The sequence below is a fragment of the Talpa occidentalis genome, unplaced genomic scaffold (genome assembly GCF_014898055.3).
Source record: "Talpa occidentalis isolate TD23 unplaced genomic scaffold, MPIMG_talOcc4v2.1 talOcc4.2, whole genome shotgun sequence".
NCBI classification, from domain to species: Eukaryota; Metazoa; Chordata; class Mammalia; order Eulipotyphla; family Talpidae; genus Talpa; species Talpa occidentalis.
Window position 1 is genome coordinate 30,426,480 of NW_023602073.1, and position 19,591 is coordinate 30,446,070.

General features: G+C 56.0%; 1 pseudogene; it reads right to left on the minus strand.

Moving 5' to 3' along the window:
• Positions 1-11,535: 11,535 nt before the first annotated feature.
• On the minus strand, positions 11,536-19,326 carry LOC119251144 (golgin subfamily A member 2-like; annotated as a pseudogene).
• Between the last annotated feature and the right edge of the window lie 265 nt (positions 19,327-19,591).

The following is a 19,591-nucleotide window of genomic DNA, read 5'->3' on the forward strand; positions in this document are numbered from 1 at the left end:
CAGCCTGGCCCGAAGGGATCTCTGACCATTTTCCATTGCGGTGACAGAACTCTTTAGGTCTGTAAGGATCGAGAAGTCAAAAGCGCCATGCTCGGCCCGTGGGAGCCATTGTCCAATTGGTATTGAGGCCACGCAGCGCTGCAGTAAAAGATGAGACGCTTAGGGCACATATCTGGCCTAAGCTCCAAGGGACCGAGGTTTGAGAGAAGGCATCTGCCGCGAGGGTGATAGATAAGCTTCAGTCAGAAGTTGGCTCTCAGAGAGAATTTGATTCCTATATTGGTCACACACACACTTAAGTTCATACAGGCAAGCCAACCCCAGGTTCCCAAAGTACCTCCGACTGAAGACAGCCACTGAGACTTGTCTTACCCGGGCCTTCCACCTAGGTGGATGTTCTCTGGCTGTGGAAGTCTCTAGGCTCGAGGACCTGCAGTGCAGATGGTCACGCAGGGTGTTGAGCTGATAGGCCGCTTGTGCCGCTGTCAGGGAGCAGGCCGTCAGGGAGCCTTCGAAATTCATGCTGGGGGTGCAGCCCCCATCCCCCTATGTGAGTGTGCTGCTGGGGCAGGGCAGCCACCTTGGGAGCTTTGGAACCGGATCCACCACAGGGCAGAGGAGGTCTGACCCCTCCTCCTTATTGTGGCAACTGAGTCGCCTTCAGGAAGGCTCAGGTTGTCTGATGGCTTTGGAAAGCCTGAGGGTCCAAGCCACACCCTCGGCCCGCAGCCACCTTGCAACCAGGCAGGCCACAGAGCGCCTTGCCCTCCGTGCCTGCTGTTGCTGTTCCCGCCAGCACAGGGCCAAGGCAGTCCCTGTGCCCCAGGTGAAGCACCGAAGCCTGCCTGCAGGCCCATGGACCTGGGCCTGTTGTTCCATAGTGTCACTTCTCCTTTTTCAGCCAGGGGACCTCAGTGTCGGCTGACCTGGGCAAGTCGGCTTCTCTGAGTTCTACCCAAGCTGGTCAGTAAAACTTGCCCCACAGACCTGCCTGCCCCCGCACCCCTACACTGATGCTTGCTCTTCTGCTTTTCCACACCAGGAAGGGCCCAGCCTCACCTACACGACCTGTGGTCCCCCAGCCTGCTGAGGCTCCCCTCTTAGACTTATAAGCCTGTGGCCACTAGCATCTGGCCTCCTGCCCTCCCTGCCTCCCCAGGGTCCATATGGGGAACTACTGTGCTTTCTGCCTACCCCAGGGGGCCCCGGTGCTCCCTCCAGCCATCCTCTCAGCTCTGCCCTCCCGGGGCAAACAGTGGTATTCCCCTGTCTTTCTCCATCAGAAATGGTGGAGTCACGTGGGGCCCGAGGCCGCCTACTCCTGACACTAAGGGTGACCCTGGGCTGGTGGGTTGAAAGACAGGGGAGCAGAGAGGAGGGAGCCGGAGGGGGCCGATCACATGTCTGGCACACGGGTGCACTGTCTCGTGTGTGTGAGAGGCCGGCGAGTGAGCAGGGAGAGGCTCCAGCTCCTGCTCCTGCATCCCCCCTCCCTGTCCCCCCTCTCCTCTCATCCAGAACCCCTGCCCACACCCTCCCCTGCTTCGTCTTCCCTCCCCACCTCCCCCCCAGCGCTGCAGCCCAGGCTGCACCTGCCTTCCCAGCTCTCCCCCTTCTCTGCCCTCCCCCGTTTTCTCTCTGCTTCTCTCCAGCTGCCAGCTGATCGGGTCAGGCAAGTCCATCCATCCTGAGAGCCCCAGGGCCCCCTTCGGCCTCTAACCAGACCCCTCCTCTTCCTGGGACACCTCTCTTCCCAGGCCTGCCTGGGTGACTGTTCTGTGACTTGGCCCCCAGCCCCCAAGCCTCCCCCTTCATCTGTGACTTTAGTCTGTTGTGGTGGTGAGCTGACACCCCAGGCGTGACCTCGGTGACTCTTGTGCCCCCTCGGTGGTATTGCTCCTGCCCTGCTCTATGCATGTCTATAAATACACGGGCACACACACACGTGCAAGCGCGCATCTCTGGTGCTGGGAACCGCCGGCTGTGCTGTCCTTCTGAGTCTTGTGGCCCAACTACAAGCAAACACTGTCACCCCAGCCGCCCCCGCCAACACGTGCCACCTCCGACGAGCCTCCCTGCCATTCCCGGCCTGTGCACAGTCAGCCCCCCAGCCACCTTCCTGCCCCTTCCCCGAGCATGGGGGTGCTGTCCCGGCAGCTGTGTGCTTCTGGCCGCGACCAGTCCTGCTGTCTCTTGGCTGAGAATGAAACCCATTTCTGAACAATGGGGAGCAACGTGTTGTGTGCTGGCTGTGTTCTGTGGCGTTCAGGGGAAGGGAAGGTTTAAGCATGGGGGCGCAGGGGTGCCTGGGAGGCCCCAGTTTTTCCCAGGCTGCTCGGGAAAGCACCTGGACTTAGCTGGTCTTCATCTGAACCCTGCTGTGGCCACCAGGGTAGAGTGCCAGCCTGGAGGACTCATGGGGCCTGGGTGGGAGCCCCAGAAGAACAGGGTGAGAGGAGAAATGCCTAGGCTGGAAGCCAGTACTCTGGCCCTCCCGGGGCGGCACGCAGCCCACAGGCCCACAGGTCAGAGAGCTGAGGGGGATTGGATGCCCTGACAGGCAGCGCCAATGCGCACCTTGCACCCCGAAGCCTGCCCTCTGCTGGCAGGACCCACACCCAGCGCAGCGCCTGAGCCCAGATCCCAGGGCCCGACCACGTGGTGAGTTCGGTTTATTCAGAAACAAAAGTGAAACACCAGGAACCACTCCCTGGCCTTGCCTCCTTCCTCTGTCCTGGGCGATCTATAAATAAGTTTCCTCGATGTCAACTGATTCATAGAAACCTCCTCTCCCAGGGGCCACCGCAGCCTCCGCTGTGATACAGGGGCCGTCTCAGCCCCATGTACACACGTCCCAGCACAGTATGTACACCGCGGGCGCCCGCGCGCCTTCCGCCTGGCCTCCACCAGCCACCCCGGCCCGGCTTCTGGCCAAGCCCAGTTTTCCACAGGGTTGGGGGAGTGTGTACCCCCAAATTGCCTGAGTAAGCCATGCATCCCCTCTATGGGGACTTTCTGTAAAAGAAGCAGTGAAGGCCACCTCTCTGCAAATCCGGGGTGGCCCCAAGATAATCAGGCACAGAGGCCCACGGGACTTTTGCAAAGACAGCAAGTGGAGGCCACCCCCTTGTGGACTGCGGTGGCCTCATACCTGTGGGACATTCGAGAGGAGCGACGGGGGAGGCCACCCCTTTGCGGATTGGGGTGGCCTCATGCCTGCAGGACTTTTGTGAGGAGGGGGATGGGGGAGTTCTCCCCTTTGTGGATTGGGGTGGCCTCATACTTTTGTGAGGGGGCAAGGGGGAGACCACCCCTTTGTGCACTGGGGTGGCTTCATGCCTGTGGATCTTTTGTGAGGGGCGGGACGGGAGAGGCCACTCCTCTGCAGATTGGGTGGCCTCATGCCCATGGGCCTTTTGTGAGGGGGGAAGGAGGAGGCCACCCCTTTGCACATTGGGGTGGCCTCATGCCCGTGGGACTTTTGTGAGGAGGACAGCAGAAGCCACCCCTTTGTGGATTGGGGTGGCCTCATGCCCGCAGGACTTGAGGGGTGATGGGGGAGGCCACCCCTTTGCAGATTGGGGTGGCCTCATGCCCGCGGACCTTTTGTGAGCGGGGACAGGGGAGGACACCCCTTTGAGGACTGTGGTGGCCTCATGCCCGCGGGACTTTTGTGAGTGGGACAGGGTAACCTCAAGCTGCAAGACATGTGTAGTGAGCAGAGCCCCCCCTTAACAGGTGGGTTCCCACAAAATAATCGGGCACACATGCCCATGGGGACTTTTGCTAGGTAGTAGGAGAGGCCTCCCCTTTGCAGATAGGGATCACCTCCAGAATAATTGGGTGCAACAAAAAGTAAAAATAAAAAAAAATAAAGAAAAATCAAAACAATTATTGGGTCCAACAAAAAATTAAAAACAAAAACAAAACCAAAATTGGGTGCAAAGGCCCATGGGGAAATTTCAAAAGGGAGCAGGGGAGGCCACCCCTTTGTGGATCTGGGTGGTCTCAAATAAACCACTGCTATCTCTGTGGCTACACTCTAGACAGGTGTTGGTGCCCACCTGCCCCAGCTGGTATCTCTGTCTGGACTTAGCCCCCGTGCTGGGCTTTCAAAGTGCTGCCCCGCTCGACATGGTTGGGGTGAGGTGGGGGGCACGTGGCCCAAAATTGCCTAATATAACCTAGGCCCTCTGCAAGAAGGCCTGGTAAGGATTCAATTGGTCATTCAAGGAGCCCCTATATTGTAGAACGGAGCCCCCTAAATAACTAGCTGGATATTTCTAGCTCCTTGCCTCTGGAAGTATGATTAGTCCAGAGTTAAATGAAGACACAGCCCTAACCTCAGAGGCTAGGGTCTGCACCTATTTCACCCTATTAGATAGGGGAGTTGTTGGACCCCTTTTTTAAGCCGAGGGATGAAAGGACGACTGGGAAGGAGAGCCAAAGGATGGGGGGGAAAGCCTGGGGAACAGGGATGGGTTGGTGAGGGCCAGGTGGGGGCAGAGCCTCCGGCCCCATGCCGGTGGCCTAGACCACCATTATCTTCACCTCGTTGTCGTCAGCCTGGTAGAAGAAGGGAAGGCATGGGCTGTTTCCAATGGTGACGCCTTCCTGGGAGTTCTGCATTTCTTGAAGCAGCTGAACGACCTGCTGCGCAGAGGCGTTCTCGAGGGGAGTCAGGCCCAGCTGGGCCTCGCCCTGGGTCGGCTGCACATCGTGGACAAGGCTCACCTTACTTGGTTCTTTAGAGAGTGTAAGGGCAGGAGCAGGGCACAGCGCAGGTTTTCTGATCCCATGCAGACCGGGTAAAGGAGGAGTCAGAGTCCTCAGTGGTTTTGCAGGTTTTTTATTGGGGTTACACAGGCATATGGCAGGCAGGGGTGCTGGCTGGGGGGCTGGGAGGCTGGCAGGCCTCCCAGCCCCCAGCAAATCTTCACTTTATCTGGGCTCTCTGGTGATCTCGGCTTCTCTTCCGGCTTCAGCTTCGGCTTCTACTGCTGCTGCTGGCGTCCCCGTGACACCGCCCTTAAAAGCACAGTCTTAGCTCAGCTGAATCCCATCTACCTATGCCCACACCCTACTCCAGGTGCCCGCCATCAGGCATGCATTCAGGACAAGGATCCATCATCTATCCTGATGGCGGAAGGGCAGAAAAGCCTGATATTTTCTTTACCCTACAGAGAGACAGAGACAGGATGCTGTGTGCCTGGCGGAGTGTGCTCTTCCTGACCAGCCGCCCGTTAGGGGCTTTCCTCACCTTGGACGTTGGCGGTGCCAAGCTTCTTGGGGACTAGGCATGCGCTAGTGGGCTCAGCAGCAGGGTTCTGGGCAGGTGCTCAGGGCTTCGCCCGCCATTCGTTGCGTGCCTCCACCAGCCGCAAAACCAACTCTTGCAGCTCTAACAGCTTCACCTGGAAGCAGAGATGCTCAGAAGCCCGCCCTGCCCCAGCCGCACCACCATGGAGCCAGAGCTCTGACTACCTTCATCTCCTCTTTGTCCTGGGCCAGCTGGCTTATGGACTCCTCCTTCTCTTGGTGCTCCTCCCTCATCACTGCTCTCTGGTTCTGGTAGAGAGCGATGTATTCTCCTAGGGGGAGGGCGCGCAGACAGCTCAGCTGCTGGGGTCTCCCCAGCCTCTGCATAGCACCCCAGCTGCAGGGCACAAGCCTCCCCGCTCAACAATGGTGTCAGTCTCTCCAGACATCTGGATACATCGATGCTCCAGCTCCTCCATCCAGTCCTGTAAGCCCACTTTCTCCTGCATGAGCTCGGTAAAGCGGCCCTCGGCCAGACAGTGGGCTCAGGGGCTCAGCAGTGCCGGCCTGCCCAGCACCCAGCCCGCCCAGCCCTCCGGAAAACCACACTGTAGGGTAAGATAAAACTATCAGGCTTTTCTGCCCTCCCGCCTTTAGGATAGATGAGGGAACCCTGTGGTCTGAATGCAAGCCTGATGCAGGCACCTGGAGTAGGGTGTGGGCATATGTAGATGGGATTCACCTGGGCTAAGACTGGGCTTTTAAGGGTGGCATTCACAGCAAAAGCAGAGAAACGTAAGCAGAACCGAGAGAGCAGAGCAGCAGAGACCACCAGAGAACGCCAGAGAGCCCAGAAAGAGTGAAGACTTGCTGGGGGCTGGGAGGCCTGTCAGCCTCCTGACCCCCTAGCACCCCTACCTGCCATGTATCCAGTAAATCCCAATAAAAGCCTACAAAAGCCACTGAGGCTTCCAGGACTCTCTTCTCCTGGACCCAGTCTGCTGGATCAGAATACCTGCCCCGTGTCCATTCCTTCCTCTCTTACAATTGGTGTAAGTCAGCAAGATGATCCATGTAGACCGGTATGGAGCCCTCCGAAGACCGGGAGGGACTGAGGAGCAGCAGACAGTGTTTGCCTGTGACAGCGCTGGACGTGTCATGGCGGGACAGGGGAAGGGCAAAGTCCGGGAGCTGCGGGATGAGACCTCGCCTGGAGGAGGAGATGCCCGAGAGGACCAGCCAACAATCCCCGCCTAGGCAGCAAGAATCATCGGGGGAGAAAGGACCACGACTCAGAGCTCCCCAGTGTGGACAAAGGGAAAAGCCGATGAACTTGGACTAATGGACTAACAATCCCGCCAGAAGGGGGAGGACCTTGGCAAGTTTGATATGTTTTGGGACCCTGAGGAAGGATGGGATTGTACACCCCCAGAGATGGGAGTCTGGGGGTGTCAGTGGGCCTTGGTGGCCAAAGGCAGCCGGTGTACTGCCCAGCAGCTAAGCAGAGGAGAAAAGCCAACTGAGAAGGCAAAAGCTGATGCTAAGTTCGGGAAGCCCTGAGCGGCTGTTACGCACTACGTAAGCTAAAGGCCAGTGAGTCTTTTAAAATCACCTGTGGGTGATGCCCTGCTCATAGTTGAGTGAGGGGGAGGAGCTGAGGAGCCCATCTTTGGGGGATGGGTAGGGAACGTGGCTTGTGGTGGAGCCCACAGCCAAAGAGGGGACCCAAGAGAGGCTGCATGTGGACTTGCATCCACGGATCCCCGACCCATGTGCTTGTGCAGTGGGTTGGCCTGAGTGCAGGGGCCTGCATGCTGGAGCGTTGGAGCGACCACAGATAGAAAACCCTGAGGGATGGGCGATTACCCCCAAAGAGTACAGAATCGCCAACCCAAGAGTGAGTGCATCCTGGGGGTGGATGCGGTGTGTGGCTTGTGGCCGAGACTGCAGCCGGAGGGGGCCGGGAGGCCTGATGGCTCCTGGCGTGTGACGGCTGATGGCTGAGTGGTTCCCTCCCTCGCATGAGCAGTGCCTTCGGCAGCGGAAGTGGTGGATCATCTACTGGTGCCAATAATTGTCTTTTGCCACTAGGTTGATGCCCTGCCTGGACTTATTTGTGTTCTGTTATATTTCATTGTGATATATTTCATTTGCTTTTGTGGGCCATGGCTGCAGTGTTCATATTCGTCAAGAGAAACGTGTGTATCACTTGTATAGACTGTCTGGCAGAAAACCCTGAGGGGGTGGATTGTAGGGTAAGGTAAAAGTATCAGGCTTTTCTGCTCTCCCGCCATAGGATGGATGATGGAACCCTGCGGTCCCGAATGCATGCCTGATGCGGGCACCTGGAGTAGGGCGTGGGCATAGGTAGATGGGATTCACCTGGGCTAAGATGGGCTTTTAAGGGTGGCGTCACGGGGACGCCAGCAGAAGCAGAGAAGCAGAAGCAGAACCGAGAGAGCAGAGCAGCAGAGACCACCAGAGAACGCCAGAGAGCCCAGAAAGAGTGAAGACTTGCTGGGGGCTGGGAGGCCTGTCAGCCTCCTGGCCCCCTAGCACCCCTACCTGCCATGTATCTGGTAAATCCCAATAAAAGCCTGCAAAATTCACTGAGGCTTCCAGGACTCACTTCTCCTGTACCTGGTCTGCTGGATCAGAAAACCTGCCCTGTGGCCATTCCTTCCTGCCTTACACACACTCACCTGCAGTTTCTCCATGGCTCCCTGAACGGCCTGGTGGGTCTCCCCAGGCACACTTTCCCCCCGGGGGCTGGGGCCTCCATCTTTTCAGGCTCCTGGTCCCATGGGGCTACCTGCTGAGCCAGGAGCCAGCAGAGCAGCTTTTGCTCCTTTAGCTGCCTGTGCAGCCGCGCCTGTTCTTCCTCAGCACTGGCCAAGGCCGAGTTACAAAATGCCACCTGTGGGCCAGAGGTGCAGGGTGCCCCTGTGGGCCCGGCAGGAGGTTGGGAGGCACACCTCTCAGGGCCTCCGTGGGCACACCTGAGATTCGAGGATGGCGTTGGTGTCTACCCACTAGCTCCCAGCAGAGGTGGGTGAAAGCTTAATCAAAGGGAGGGGAACCAAGAAGAAGGGTGTGCTGGTGGGAGGGGGAAGGTGGGGCCCCAGGGCTGAGCTCACCATGGCCTCGCAGCTGTCTAGATCGTCCGGGATGCTTAGTTTTGTCAGGGGACCCTTGTCCTCCTCTTCCTCCTCCTCTTCACTGTTCAGTCCATTTACTGTTGGGGGGCAGCCAGAGGGGCTCAGAGAACCCCTGGGTTCTGAAGCAGCCCTGAAAGCCAGCAAGCTCTGCCCCCTCCTCTCTGTGCAACCCTGCGCCAGCAAGTCCCCAAAGGAGAAGGATCCAAGTTGTCCTAAGGGTGGCTTCCATCTCTTTGGAGTGCTCCTTTAGGGGTGTCGGAAACTGTTCACCAGACTGAGACTAGCACTGGGGACAACACGCCACCAGAGTGTTGATGCTGTGTTGCTGGGCACTGTCCCTTACAGTTCCCTCCCTCTGTATTTACTTAGTTCCAACAGGGAATCAGTTAGTTGGTGATTTTGTTCTGGTCATGAGGTGGCACCAGAGACCTGTTCTTGCTGACCTTTGCTTTTTCCAAGTGGTTCTCGGCTGGCCTTAGACTATTTGTAGGTCACCATGGAATCCTTGTCTTCCTCTGATGGCGCCCGGAGCCGCTCGATCACCTCTGTGGTGATTTCTTCACCGTTCTCCACAGTTCCCATTTGTGGGGTGCGGTGCCTGAAATAGTTCCTCTCTACTCAGTGTCCCACTTGATCTGTAGTAGGTTCTTGCAGTTTTTTTCCCTCCTTTCCGTTGGTCGGAGAGAGCCTACTCAGTGGGTGGGGGAGGGTACAGGGTTCTGACTCTTTCCCTTTTTTTAAAAAAAGAAATAATAAAACTTCTCTTTGGCCCCTTCCCCAAGCATGGGGGTGCTGTCCCGGCAGCTGTGTGCTTCTGGCCGCGACCAGTCCTGCTGTCTCTTGGCTGAGAATGAAACCCATTTCTGAACAATGGGGAGCAACGTGTTGTGTGCTGGTTGTGTTCTGTGGCGTTCAGGAGTAGGGGAAGGTTTAAGCATGGGGGCGCAGGGGTGCCTGGGATGCCCCAGTCCTTCCCGGGCTGCCCTGGAAGGCATCTGGATGTTAGCTGGTCTTCATCTGAACCCTGCTGTGGCCACCAGGGGTAGAGTGCCAGCCTGGAGGACTCATGGGGCCTGGTGGGAGCCCCAGAGGAACAGGGTGAGAGGAGAAATGCCTAGGCTGGAAGCCAGTACTCTGGGGAGCTGGCACCCTGCTTTCCTCCCATAAAAGTAGACCAGGTTTCCCAGTCTTGGTCATCAGAGCAGGAGCTGGCCCTCCCGGGGTGGCACGCAGTGGGATGGCACCTGTAGGGCCTGAGAGCTGAGCGGGGTTGGATGCCCTGACAGGCAGCCGCAGTGCGCACCTCGCACCCCGAAGCCTGCCCTCTGCTGGCAGGACCCACACCCAGCGCAGCCCCTGAGCCCAGATCCCAGGGCCCGACCACGTGGTGAGTTTGGTTTATTCAGAAACAAAAGTGAAACACCAGGAACCACTCCCTGGCCTTGCCTCCTTCCTCTGTCCTGGGCGATCTATAAATAAGTTTCCTCGATGTCAACTGATTCATAGAAACCTCCTCTCCCAGGGGCCACCGTAGCCTCCGCTGTGATACAGGGGCCGTCTCAGCCCCATGTACACATGTCCCAGCACAGTATGTACACCGCGGGGCGCCCATGCATCTTCCGCCTGGCCTCCACCAGCCACCCCGGCCCAGCTTCTGGCCAAGCCCAATTTTCCACAGGGTTGGGGGAGTGTGTACCCCCAAATTGTCTGAGTAAGCCATGCATCCCCTCTATGGGGACTTTTTATTAAAGAAGCAGTGAAGGCCACCTCTGTGCAAATCCGGGGTGGCCTCCAAGATAATCAGGCACAGAGGCCCACGGGACTTTTGTAAAGACAGCAAGTGGAGGCCACCCCTTGTGGACTGCGGTGGCTTCATACCTGCAGGACATTTGAGAGGAGGGAAGGGGAGGCCACCCTTTTGCGGGTCGGGGAGGCCTCATGCCTGCGGGACTTTTGGGAGGGGGCACGGGGGGAAGCCACCCCTTTGTGCATTGGGGTGGCCTCATGCCCACGGGTCTTTTGGGAGTGGGGACAGGGTAAGCCACCCCTTTGAGAATTGGGTTGTCCTCATGCCCGCGGGTCTTTTGTGAGGGGCGGGATGGGAGAGGCCACTCCTCTGTGGATTGGGGTGGCCTCATGCCCATGGGCCTTTTGTGAGGGGGGAAGGAGGAGGCCACCACTTTGCACATTGGGGTGGCCTCATGCCCGCGGGCCTTTTGTGAGTGGGGACAGGGGAGGACACCCCTTTGAGGATTGTGGTGCCCTCATGCCCGCAGGACTTTTGTGAGGGGGACAGGGTAACCTCAAGCCGCAAGACTTGTGTAGTGAGCAGAGCCCCCCCTTAATAGGTGGGTGCCTACAAAATAATCGGGCACACATTCCCATGGGGACTTTTGCTAGGTAGTAGGAGAGGCCTCCCCTCTGCAGTTAGGGATCACCTCCAAAATAATTGGGTGCAACAAAAAGTAAAAAGAAAAAAATAAAGAAAAATCAAAACAATTACTGAGTCCAACAAAAAATAAAAAAAAAAAAATTGAATGCAAAGGCCCGTGGGGAAATTTCAAAAGGGAGCAGGGGAGGCCACCCCTTTGTGGATCTGGGTGGTCTCACTGCTATCTCTTGGCTACACTCTAGACAGGTGTAGGTGCCCACCTGCCCCAGCTGGTATCTCTGTCTGGACTTAGCCCCCATGCCGGGCCTTCAAAATGCTGCCCCATTCCACATGGTTGGGGTAGTGTGGGGCGGGGGCACGTGGCTCCAAATTGCCTGATACAACCTAGGCCCTCTGCAGGAAGGCCTGGTAAGGATTCAATTGGTCATCAAGGAGCCCCTACGTTGTAGAAGGGAGCCCCCTAAATAACTAGTTGGATGTTTCTAGCTCCTTGTCTCTGGAAGTATGATTAGCCCAGAGATTAAGACACAGCCCTGACCTAAGAGGCTAGGGTCTGCACCTGTTTCCCCCTATTAGATAGGGGAGTTGTTGTACCCCTTTTTTAAGCCGAGGCATATAAGGATGACTGGGAAGGAGAGCCAAAGGACAGGGGGGGAAAGCTTGGGGAATAGGGATGGGTTGGTGAGGGCCAGGTGGGGGCAGAGCCCCCGGCCCCATGCCGGTGGCCTAGACCACCATTATCTTCACCTTGTTGTCATCAGCCTGGTAGAAGAAGGGAATACACGGGCTGTTTCCAATGGTGATGACTTCCTGGGGGTTCTGCATTTCTTGAAGCAGCTGAATGATCTGCTGCACAGAGGTGTTCTCGAGGGGAGTCAGGCCCAGCTGGGCCTTGCCCTGGGTTGGCTACACGTCATGGACGAGGCTCACCTGACTCTGTGCTTTAGAGAGACAGAGACAGGATGCTGTGTGCCTGGGGCAGTGTGCTCCTTCTGCCTAGATGCCCGTGCGGGGCTTTCCTCACCTTGGCCGCTGACAGCGCCAAGCTCCTTGGGGGCTAGGCATGCGCTAGTGGGCTCAGCAGCAGGGTTCTGGGCAGGGGCTCAGAGCTTCACCCGCCATTCGTTGTGCACCTCCACCAGCCACAAAACCAGTTCTTGCAGCTCTAACAGCTTCACCTGGAAGCAGAGACGCTCAGAAGCCCGCCCTGACCCCAGCTGCACCACCACGGAGCCAGAGCTCTGACTACCTTCATCTCCTCTTTGCTCTGGGCCAGCTGGCTTATGGACTCCTCCTTCTCTCGGTGCTTCTTCCTCATCACTGCTTTCTGGGTCTGGTAGAGAGCGATGTATTGTCCTAGGGGGAGGGTGCGTAAACAGCTCAGCTGCTGGGGTCTCCCCAGCCTCTGCATAACACCCCAGCTGCGGGGCACAGGCCTCCCCACTCACCGATGGTGTCAGTCTCTCCAGACATCTAGATACATCGATGCTTCAGCTCCTCCATCCAGTCCTGTAAGCCCACTTTCTCCTGAATGAGCTTGGTAAAGTGACCCTGCAGCCAGACAGTGGGCTCAGGGGCTCAGCAGTGCCGGCCTGCCCAGCATCCGGCCCGCCCAGCCCTCCGGAGAACCACACTGTAGGGTAAGAAAAAACTATCAGGCTTTTCTGCCCTCCCGCCATTTGGATAGAAGACGGAACCCTGCGGTCTGAATGCATGCCTGATGCGGGCACCTGGAGTAGGGTGTGGGCATATGTAGATGGGATTCACCTGGGCTAAGATGGGCTTTTAAGGGTGGCGTCACGGGGACGCCAGCAGCAGCAGAGAAGCGGAAGCAGAACCAAGACAGCAGAGCAGCAGAGACCAACAGAGAACACGGGAGAGCCCAGAAAGAGTGAAGACTTGCTGGGGGCTGGGAGGCCTGTCAGCCTCCCGGCCCCCCAGCACCCTACTTGCCATGTACCTGGTAAATCCCAATAAAAGCCTGCAAAAGCCACTGAGGCTTCCAGGACTCTCTTCTCCTGGACCCGGTCTGCTGGATCAGAAAACCTGCCCCGTGTCCATTCCTTCCTGCCTTACAATTGGCGTAAGTCAGCAAGGTGCTCCATGCAGACGGTATGGAGCCCTCCGAAGACCGGGAGGGACTGAGGAGCAGCAGACAGTGTTTTCCTGTGACAGCGCTGGACGTGTCATGGCGGCACAGGGGATGGAAAAGGTCCGGGAGCTGCGGGATGAGACCTCGCCTGGAGGAGGAGATGCCCGAGAGGACCAGCCAACAATCCCCGCCTAGGCAGCAAGAATCATCGGGGGAGAAAGGACCACGACTCAGAGCTCCCCAGTGTGGACAAAGGGAAAAGCCGATGAACTTGAACTAATGGACTAACAATCCCGCCAGAAGGCGGAGGACCTTGGCAAGTTTGATATGTTTTGGGGGCCCTGGGGGAGGATGGGATTGTACACCCCCGGGAGATGGGAATCTGGGGGTGGCCAGTGGGCCTTGGTGGCCAAAAGCAGCCAGTGTATTGCCCAGCATCCAGGCAGAGGAGAAAAAGCCAACTGAGAAGGCAAAAAGCTGGTGCTAAGTTCGGGAAGCCCTGAGTGGCTGTTAAGCACTGTGTAAGCTAAAGAAGGCCAGTGAGTCTCTTAAAATCACCTGTGGGTGTTGCCCTGTTCATTGCTGAGTGAGGGTGAGGAGCTGAGGAACCCGTCTTTGGGGACGGGCAGGGAACGTGGCTTGTGGTGGAGCCCACAGCCAAAGAGGGTCCCAAGAGAGGCCGCATGTGGACTTGCATCCACGGATCCCTGACCCATGTGCTTGTGCAGTGGGCTGGCCTGAGTGCAGGGGCCTGCGTGTCGCATTGGTGGCTATGAAAGCCGAGTGTTGGAGTGACCGCAGACAGAAACCCTGAGGGTTGGGCGATTACCCCCAAAGAGTACAGAATTGCCAACCCAAGAGTGAGTGCATCCTGGGGGTGGATGCGGTGTGTGGCTTGTGGCCGAGACCCCAGCTGGAGGGGGCCGGGAGGCCTGAGGGCTCCTGGCCTGTAACGGCAGATGCCTGAGTGGTTCCCTCTCTCGCATGAGCAGTGCCTTCGGCAGCTGAAGTGGTGGATCACGTACTGGTGCCAATAGTCTTTTGCCACTAGGTTGGTCCCCTGCCTGGGCTTATTTGTGTTCTGTTATATTTCATTGTGATATATTTCATTTGTTTTTGTGGGCCATGGCTGCAGTGTTCATATTCGCCAAGAGAAACGTGTGTATAACTCGTATAGACTGTCTGGCAGGTAAACGTATCAGGCTTTTCTGCCCTCCCTACATTAGGATGGATGACGGAACCCTGTGGTCCCAAATGCATGCCTGATGTGGGTATAGGTAGATGGGATTCACCTGGGCTAAGACTGGGCTTTTATTTATTTATTTATTTAAAATGAACTTTGTGAAGTCAGTCTCTCTTTCTCTCTCTCTCTTTTTTTTTTTAAAGATTTACCTATTTATTTATTCATGTAAACACTGGGTACAGTCAGAAGCGCGGGAGGGTGAGAGAATTCACCAGAGCCAGAGCAGGGAGCAGAGTAGGCAGAAGGACCGAAGTACACTGCTGAGGGGAGCAGCGGGCGGCAGGAGAGGTCTGTGCGCCATGCAGGACCCTCCTCTGGTGGCCGGGGAGCAGCCGGGGATCGAACCAGCCCTGCGGAGGCTGCAGGCAGATTCGGAACCCAGTGCTCAACCGCTGCGCCACTGGTGAGGCCCAAGACTGGGCTTTTAAGGGCGGCGTCACGGGGACGCCAGCAGCAGCAGAGAAGCAGAAGCAGAACCAAGACAGCAGAGCAGCAGAGACCACCAGAGAACACCGGAGAGCCCAGAAAGAGTGAAGACTTGCTGGGGGCTGGGAGGCCTGTCTGCCTCCTGACCCACCCAGCACCCCTGCCTGCCATGTATCCGGTAAATCCCAATAAAAGCCTGCAAAAGTCACTGAGGCTTCCAGGACTCACTTCTCCTGTACCTGGTCTGCTGGATCAGAAAACCTGCCCTGTGGCCATTCCTTCCTGCCTTACACACACTCACCTGCAGTTTCTCCATGGCTCCCTGAAGGGCCTGGTGGGTCTCCCCAGGCACACTCTCCCCCCAGGTGGCGGGGGCTGGGGCCTCCATCTTCTCAGGATCCTGGTCCCATGGAGCTGTCTGCTGAGCCAGGAACTGGCAGAGCATCTTTTGCTCCTTGAGCTGCCCGCGTAGCCGCGCCGTTCTTCCTCAGCACTGGCCAAGGCCGCGTTACAAAATGTCATCTGTGGGCCAGAGGAACAGGGTGTCCCTGAGGGTCGGGCAGGGGGCTGGGAGGCACACCTCTCAGGGCCTCTGTGGGCACACCTGAGATTCGAGGATGGTGTTGGTGTCTGCCCACTGGTCCCCAGCAGAGGTGGGGGGAAGTTTAATCAAAGGGAGGGAAACCAAAGAGAAGGGTGGGAGGGGGAAGGTGGGGCAGGGAAGGGGCTCTGGGGCCGAGCTCACCATGGCCTCGCGGCTGTCTAGGTCGTCAGGGATGCTTAGCTTTGGCAGGGGACCCTTGTTCTCCTCTTCCTCCTCCTCCTCACTGCTCAGTCCATTTATTGTTGGGGGGCAGACAGAGGGCCTCAAAGAACACCTGGGTTCTGAAGCATCCCTGAAAGCCAGCAAGCTCTGCCCCCTCCTCTCTGTGCAACCCTGCACCAGCAAGTCCCCAAAGGAGAAGGATCCAAGTTGTCCTAAGGGTGGCTTCCACTCTTGCAAACCCCTCCTCTGCTGGAGTCCCACTCACTTCTCCAGTCCAAGCCATGAGGTTCAGTGGGGCCGGCAGGAAAGAGTGAGAAGGGATGCTGCTCGCAGGTCTTCCTGCTCGGGCGGCCACAGGGTGTCTGGCACTCCAACTGCCCCACTTGTGTTTCCAGCAGCTCTTGGTGGGCCAACTCGACCTCCATCTTGCCCTGCTCTTCTTCGTGCTGCATCCAGTCGCCAAGCTGGGTGTTAAGCAGCACCGGCTTCTGCAGGACGTCCTTCTCGTTGGCCAGCTGCTGGTAGGTGGCCACAAGCTGCTGGTAGGCGGCCATGTACTGCTGAAGGTGAGTAAGGTACCGGTTCCGCTGCTGCTGCAGCTCCTGAGCCTCTTGATATTTCTCCTCCACCTGCAGGGAGGACGCGGGGTGGGTTGAGGGCAGGTGGCAGTTGGCCTCCAAATTGTCACTGGAACCCAGCTGCCTCTGCTAGACACTACCTCAGGGAGACCAGTAGTGACCATCACTACTGACCAGTGCTGCTCAGCACTCCTGGTGACAGGGGATTGGAACCCTACTTGTACTTCTGGTGGACAGTACCTGGCTGAGGTAGACACCACTTGTGGCTACAGTAAGCTCCATTTCCCATTTGTAAAATAAACCCCAAGGTGGTTGTTTACAGAGGCTGAAGTCTCTTGCAATTGTGCACATGGTTGAGAACCACAGTGATGAGTCCCCTACCGGGCACTATCCTTCCATAGGCTCTAACCTGTAGGCCCCTATCGTATGGGGTCTGTATTGCTCCAGCCTTTGGTTTTGGCTTTGGGGCATTTTGGCAGCTCTCTTGTCTTAGAGCCTGGGCAGGTGGGTGCCACTGCGGCCTATCCTGGCATCCCATTCATGCCCTGTGACTACCCTTTTCAGTTGGGATCCCAGCTGATGTCAGAGACACAAAGTGTTAAAACGTTCTTTGTGAGTTGCTGGACAACACCAACAACAAACAGCTCTTTCAGACATGAGGCCCGGAGCCTTTGGTGCTCCTTTCCGGTGATGTCAGGCACAGGACTGGAGGCCCAGTCTCTGACAGAGGTCTTCATCCTCTCTTCCTCCCACAGAGGTTGGCTACTGGATGCTGCTTGTCTTCTTTCAGCTTCTGGCCCTCCTTTCTTCAGAGGCCAGGAACAGAGTCTTCCCCTTCTTTCTTTGGAGGTTGGAACAGAGCCCTAAGCTCCCTCTAACCCTGGCTTATATCACTCTTCAGGGTGTCCCAACATCAAGTCTGATTGGACCATTTTTCTTTTTTTGTGCAGAATAACTGGGGTATTGGCCAGAGGTGTAGAGTGAGCAGAACAGACAGACTGACTGAAACACACTGGGGAGGGGAGCAGCCGGCAAGGCAGGAGAGGTCTGCTGTGCCCTGTGGGGCAGATCCCAGCCAGGGATCAAACTCAGGCAGTAGTGATGATGGGTGCCGAGATTTAACCCCTAGGCCACCAGGGAGGCCCTGGACCATTTTCATCCTTGGCTGACTGGACCACTTAGCACCAATCAGCTCATAGCTTCCACCTGATTGGTCCTGCCATAACCCAGGAAGCATGCAGAAAAGGGCAGTTCTGAGCAGCAACTGTCTCAACGGACTTGTGGTGGAGCAACAGAGTGGAGACCACTGAGGCAACTCCCAGATCTGCACCCACAAATGGGGGGGGACAGGCACTGTGGGACTTTGCCACCTGCCCGGGCCCCTTCCTTCAACTGCAGCAGAACTGCTTTCCAGTGCTCTCTGAAGTGAAGGATGCTGAGGCTCAGCCCCATTCAGTGAAGCGCAACCCTGGAGCCAAGTCTGGAACCAGGATGTCTCCACGTCTCCTCGTCTCTCCCCTAGTGGCTCAACCTCCAGCAGGGCAGGTGACCTGCAGTCCCGGGGAACCCACCACTCCATGTCAGACCCTGGGCACAGGTGGTCACGGACCTGGCAGGACTGCAGGGTCACCAGTGCCCCCCAGCCCTGAGTTGGAGCTACTTATGTCCTGGCCTAAGGACCTCCCTCCCAGAGGCCTCCGAGCCCTTCCCAGCTGGCACAGGACTTACCAGCTCCTTTAGCTCTGTCAGCTTCTCCCGCAGCTGGCCGAGTTTCGTGGCCAGCTCGCTCTTGGTGTGCTGCTCCATTTGGAGCGAGCCGGTCACCTCCATGTTCTGATGGGACTGGACAGACAGAAGAAACAATGAGATGCCACCCAATGCAGTTGGAGACCCAGAGCTCGGTGTCCCCTTCCACATCGGGACGAGGTCATCTTCCAGCCCAGGGCACCCCAGGCACCTTACCTTCTTGCCAAGCGCTCTCTGGGCTCCGGATCCTGATCATCTCCTGCACCCACTGTCTGCCTGGGACTCCCATGTCCCCCACTCTCCACGGGGATGAACACTGCCCACCTCTACAAATCAGTCTCAAAGGCCACCCCTCCAGGCTCCAGACCTTTCAGAGCCAACTGCTCCCTCAGTTGCCACATCCCACCTTGCCGCCTAGCAAAGTGTCTGCTGCCAAGGGCCCATGGGAGATGGGTAAGTGTCCAGTTGATTTGCTTCCCCCCATCCCTTCAGTTTGAGTCTCCACAGAATTTCCTTCCCCAAGGCACCTGTGCACCATCACCACAGTCCCCTGTGCACCTCCCTCCTTCCCTCTGATGCCTCTTCCTTCTCCTCTCCTGCAGTATGTCTCTGATTTATAATTGTTTGTTTTTGTTTTGTTGTCTTTTGTATTGCTATTATTTTTTTACACTGATGTCTTATTAGGCTCCCCTATATTCCTGTTATAAGTAAAACCATCCTATATTTTCCTTTTTCCTTCTGTCTTATTTCACTGAGCGTAATTCCTTCTAGCTCCATCCACATTGCTGCAAATGGCATGAGTTTATCTTTTTTTGATTGCTGAATAATATTCCATTTAATGTATATACCACATCTTCTTGATCCAGTCATCTGTTTTTGGGCATTTGGGTTGTTTCTGGTTTTACCCATTGTAAATAGTGCTGCAATAAACATAGGTGTACAGGTGTTCTTTTGAATCAATGTTTTTGTTTCCTTTGGGTAGATTCCCTGGTAGTGGAATTTCCGGGTTGTATGGTAGCTCCATTTTTAGTAGACTGAGGAAACTCCAGACAGCTTTCCATAGTGGTTGGACCAGTTTGCACTCCCACCAGCAGGGTAGTTCCCTTTTTACCACATCCTCGCCAACAGATGTTGTTGGTTGTTTTTTTGATATGTGCCATTCTAACTGGTGTAAGGTGGTATGTCAGTGTGGATTTGATTTGCATTTCCTTGATTATAAGGGATGTTGAATGTTTTTTCATGTGCCTGTTGGCCATTTGCATTTCCTCTTTGCAGAAATGTCTTTTAAGTTCTTCTGTCTGTTTCTTGACCGGATTGTTAATTTTTTTTGTTTTTGTTGAGCCGTGTGAGTTCTTTGTATAAATTTGTGATCAGTCCCTTATCAGTTGAATGGAGTGCAAAGATGTTTTCCCAATCACTGGGGTGTCTCCCTATTTTGGTTAATGTCTCTTTGGCTGTACAGAAGCTTTTCAGTTTGATGTAATCCCAGGTGTTTATCTTTGTTTTCACTATCACTGCTTTGAGTGATGAGTCTTCAAAGATATTTCTGAGATGTATTTCTTGCAGTGTTTTACCTATATTTTCTTCTATATATTTTATGATTTCAGATCTTATGTCCAGTTCTTTTATCTATTTTGAGTTGATTTTTGTGCAGAGTGAGAGGTAGTGGTCTAGTTTCATTTTTTTACATGTGGAGGTCCAGTTTTCCCAGCACCATTTATTGAACAAACTGTCCGTGTTCCATTGCATATTCTTTGCTCCTTTGTCAAAGATTAGTTGTTCGTGAAAGTGTGGCTTTATTTCTGGGCTCTCTATTCAGTTCCATTGGTCTGTGTGTCTGTTTTTGTTCCAATACCAATTTTTTTTAATTATTATGGCTTTGTAGTATAGGTTGAAGTTTGGAAGTGTGATGCCTCCTTTCTCCTTTGTTT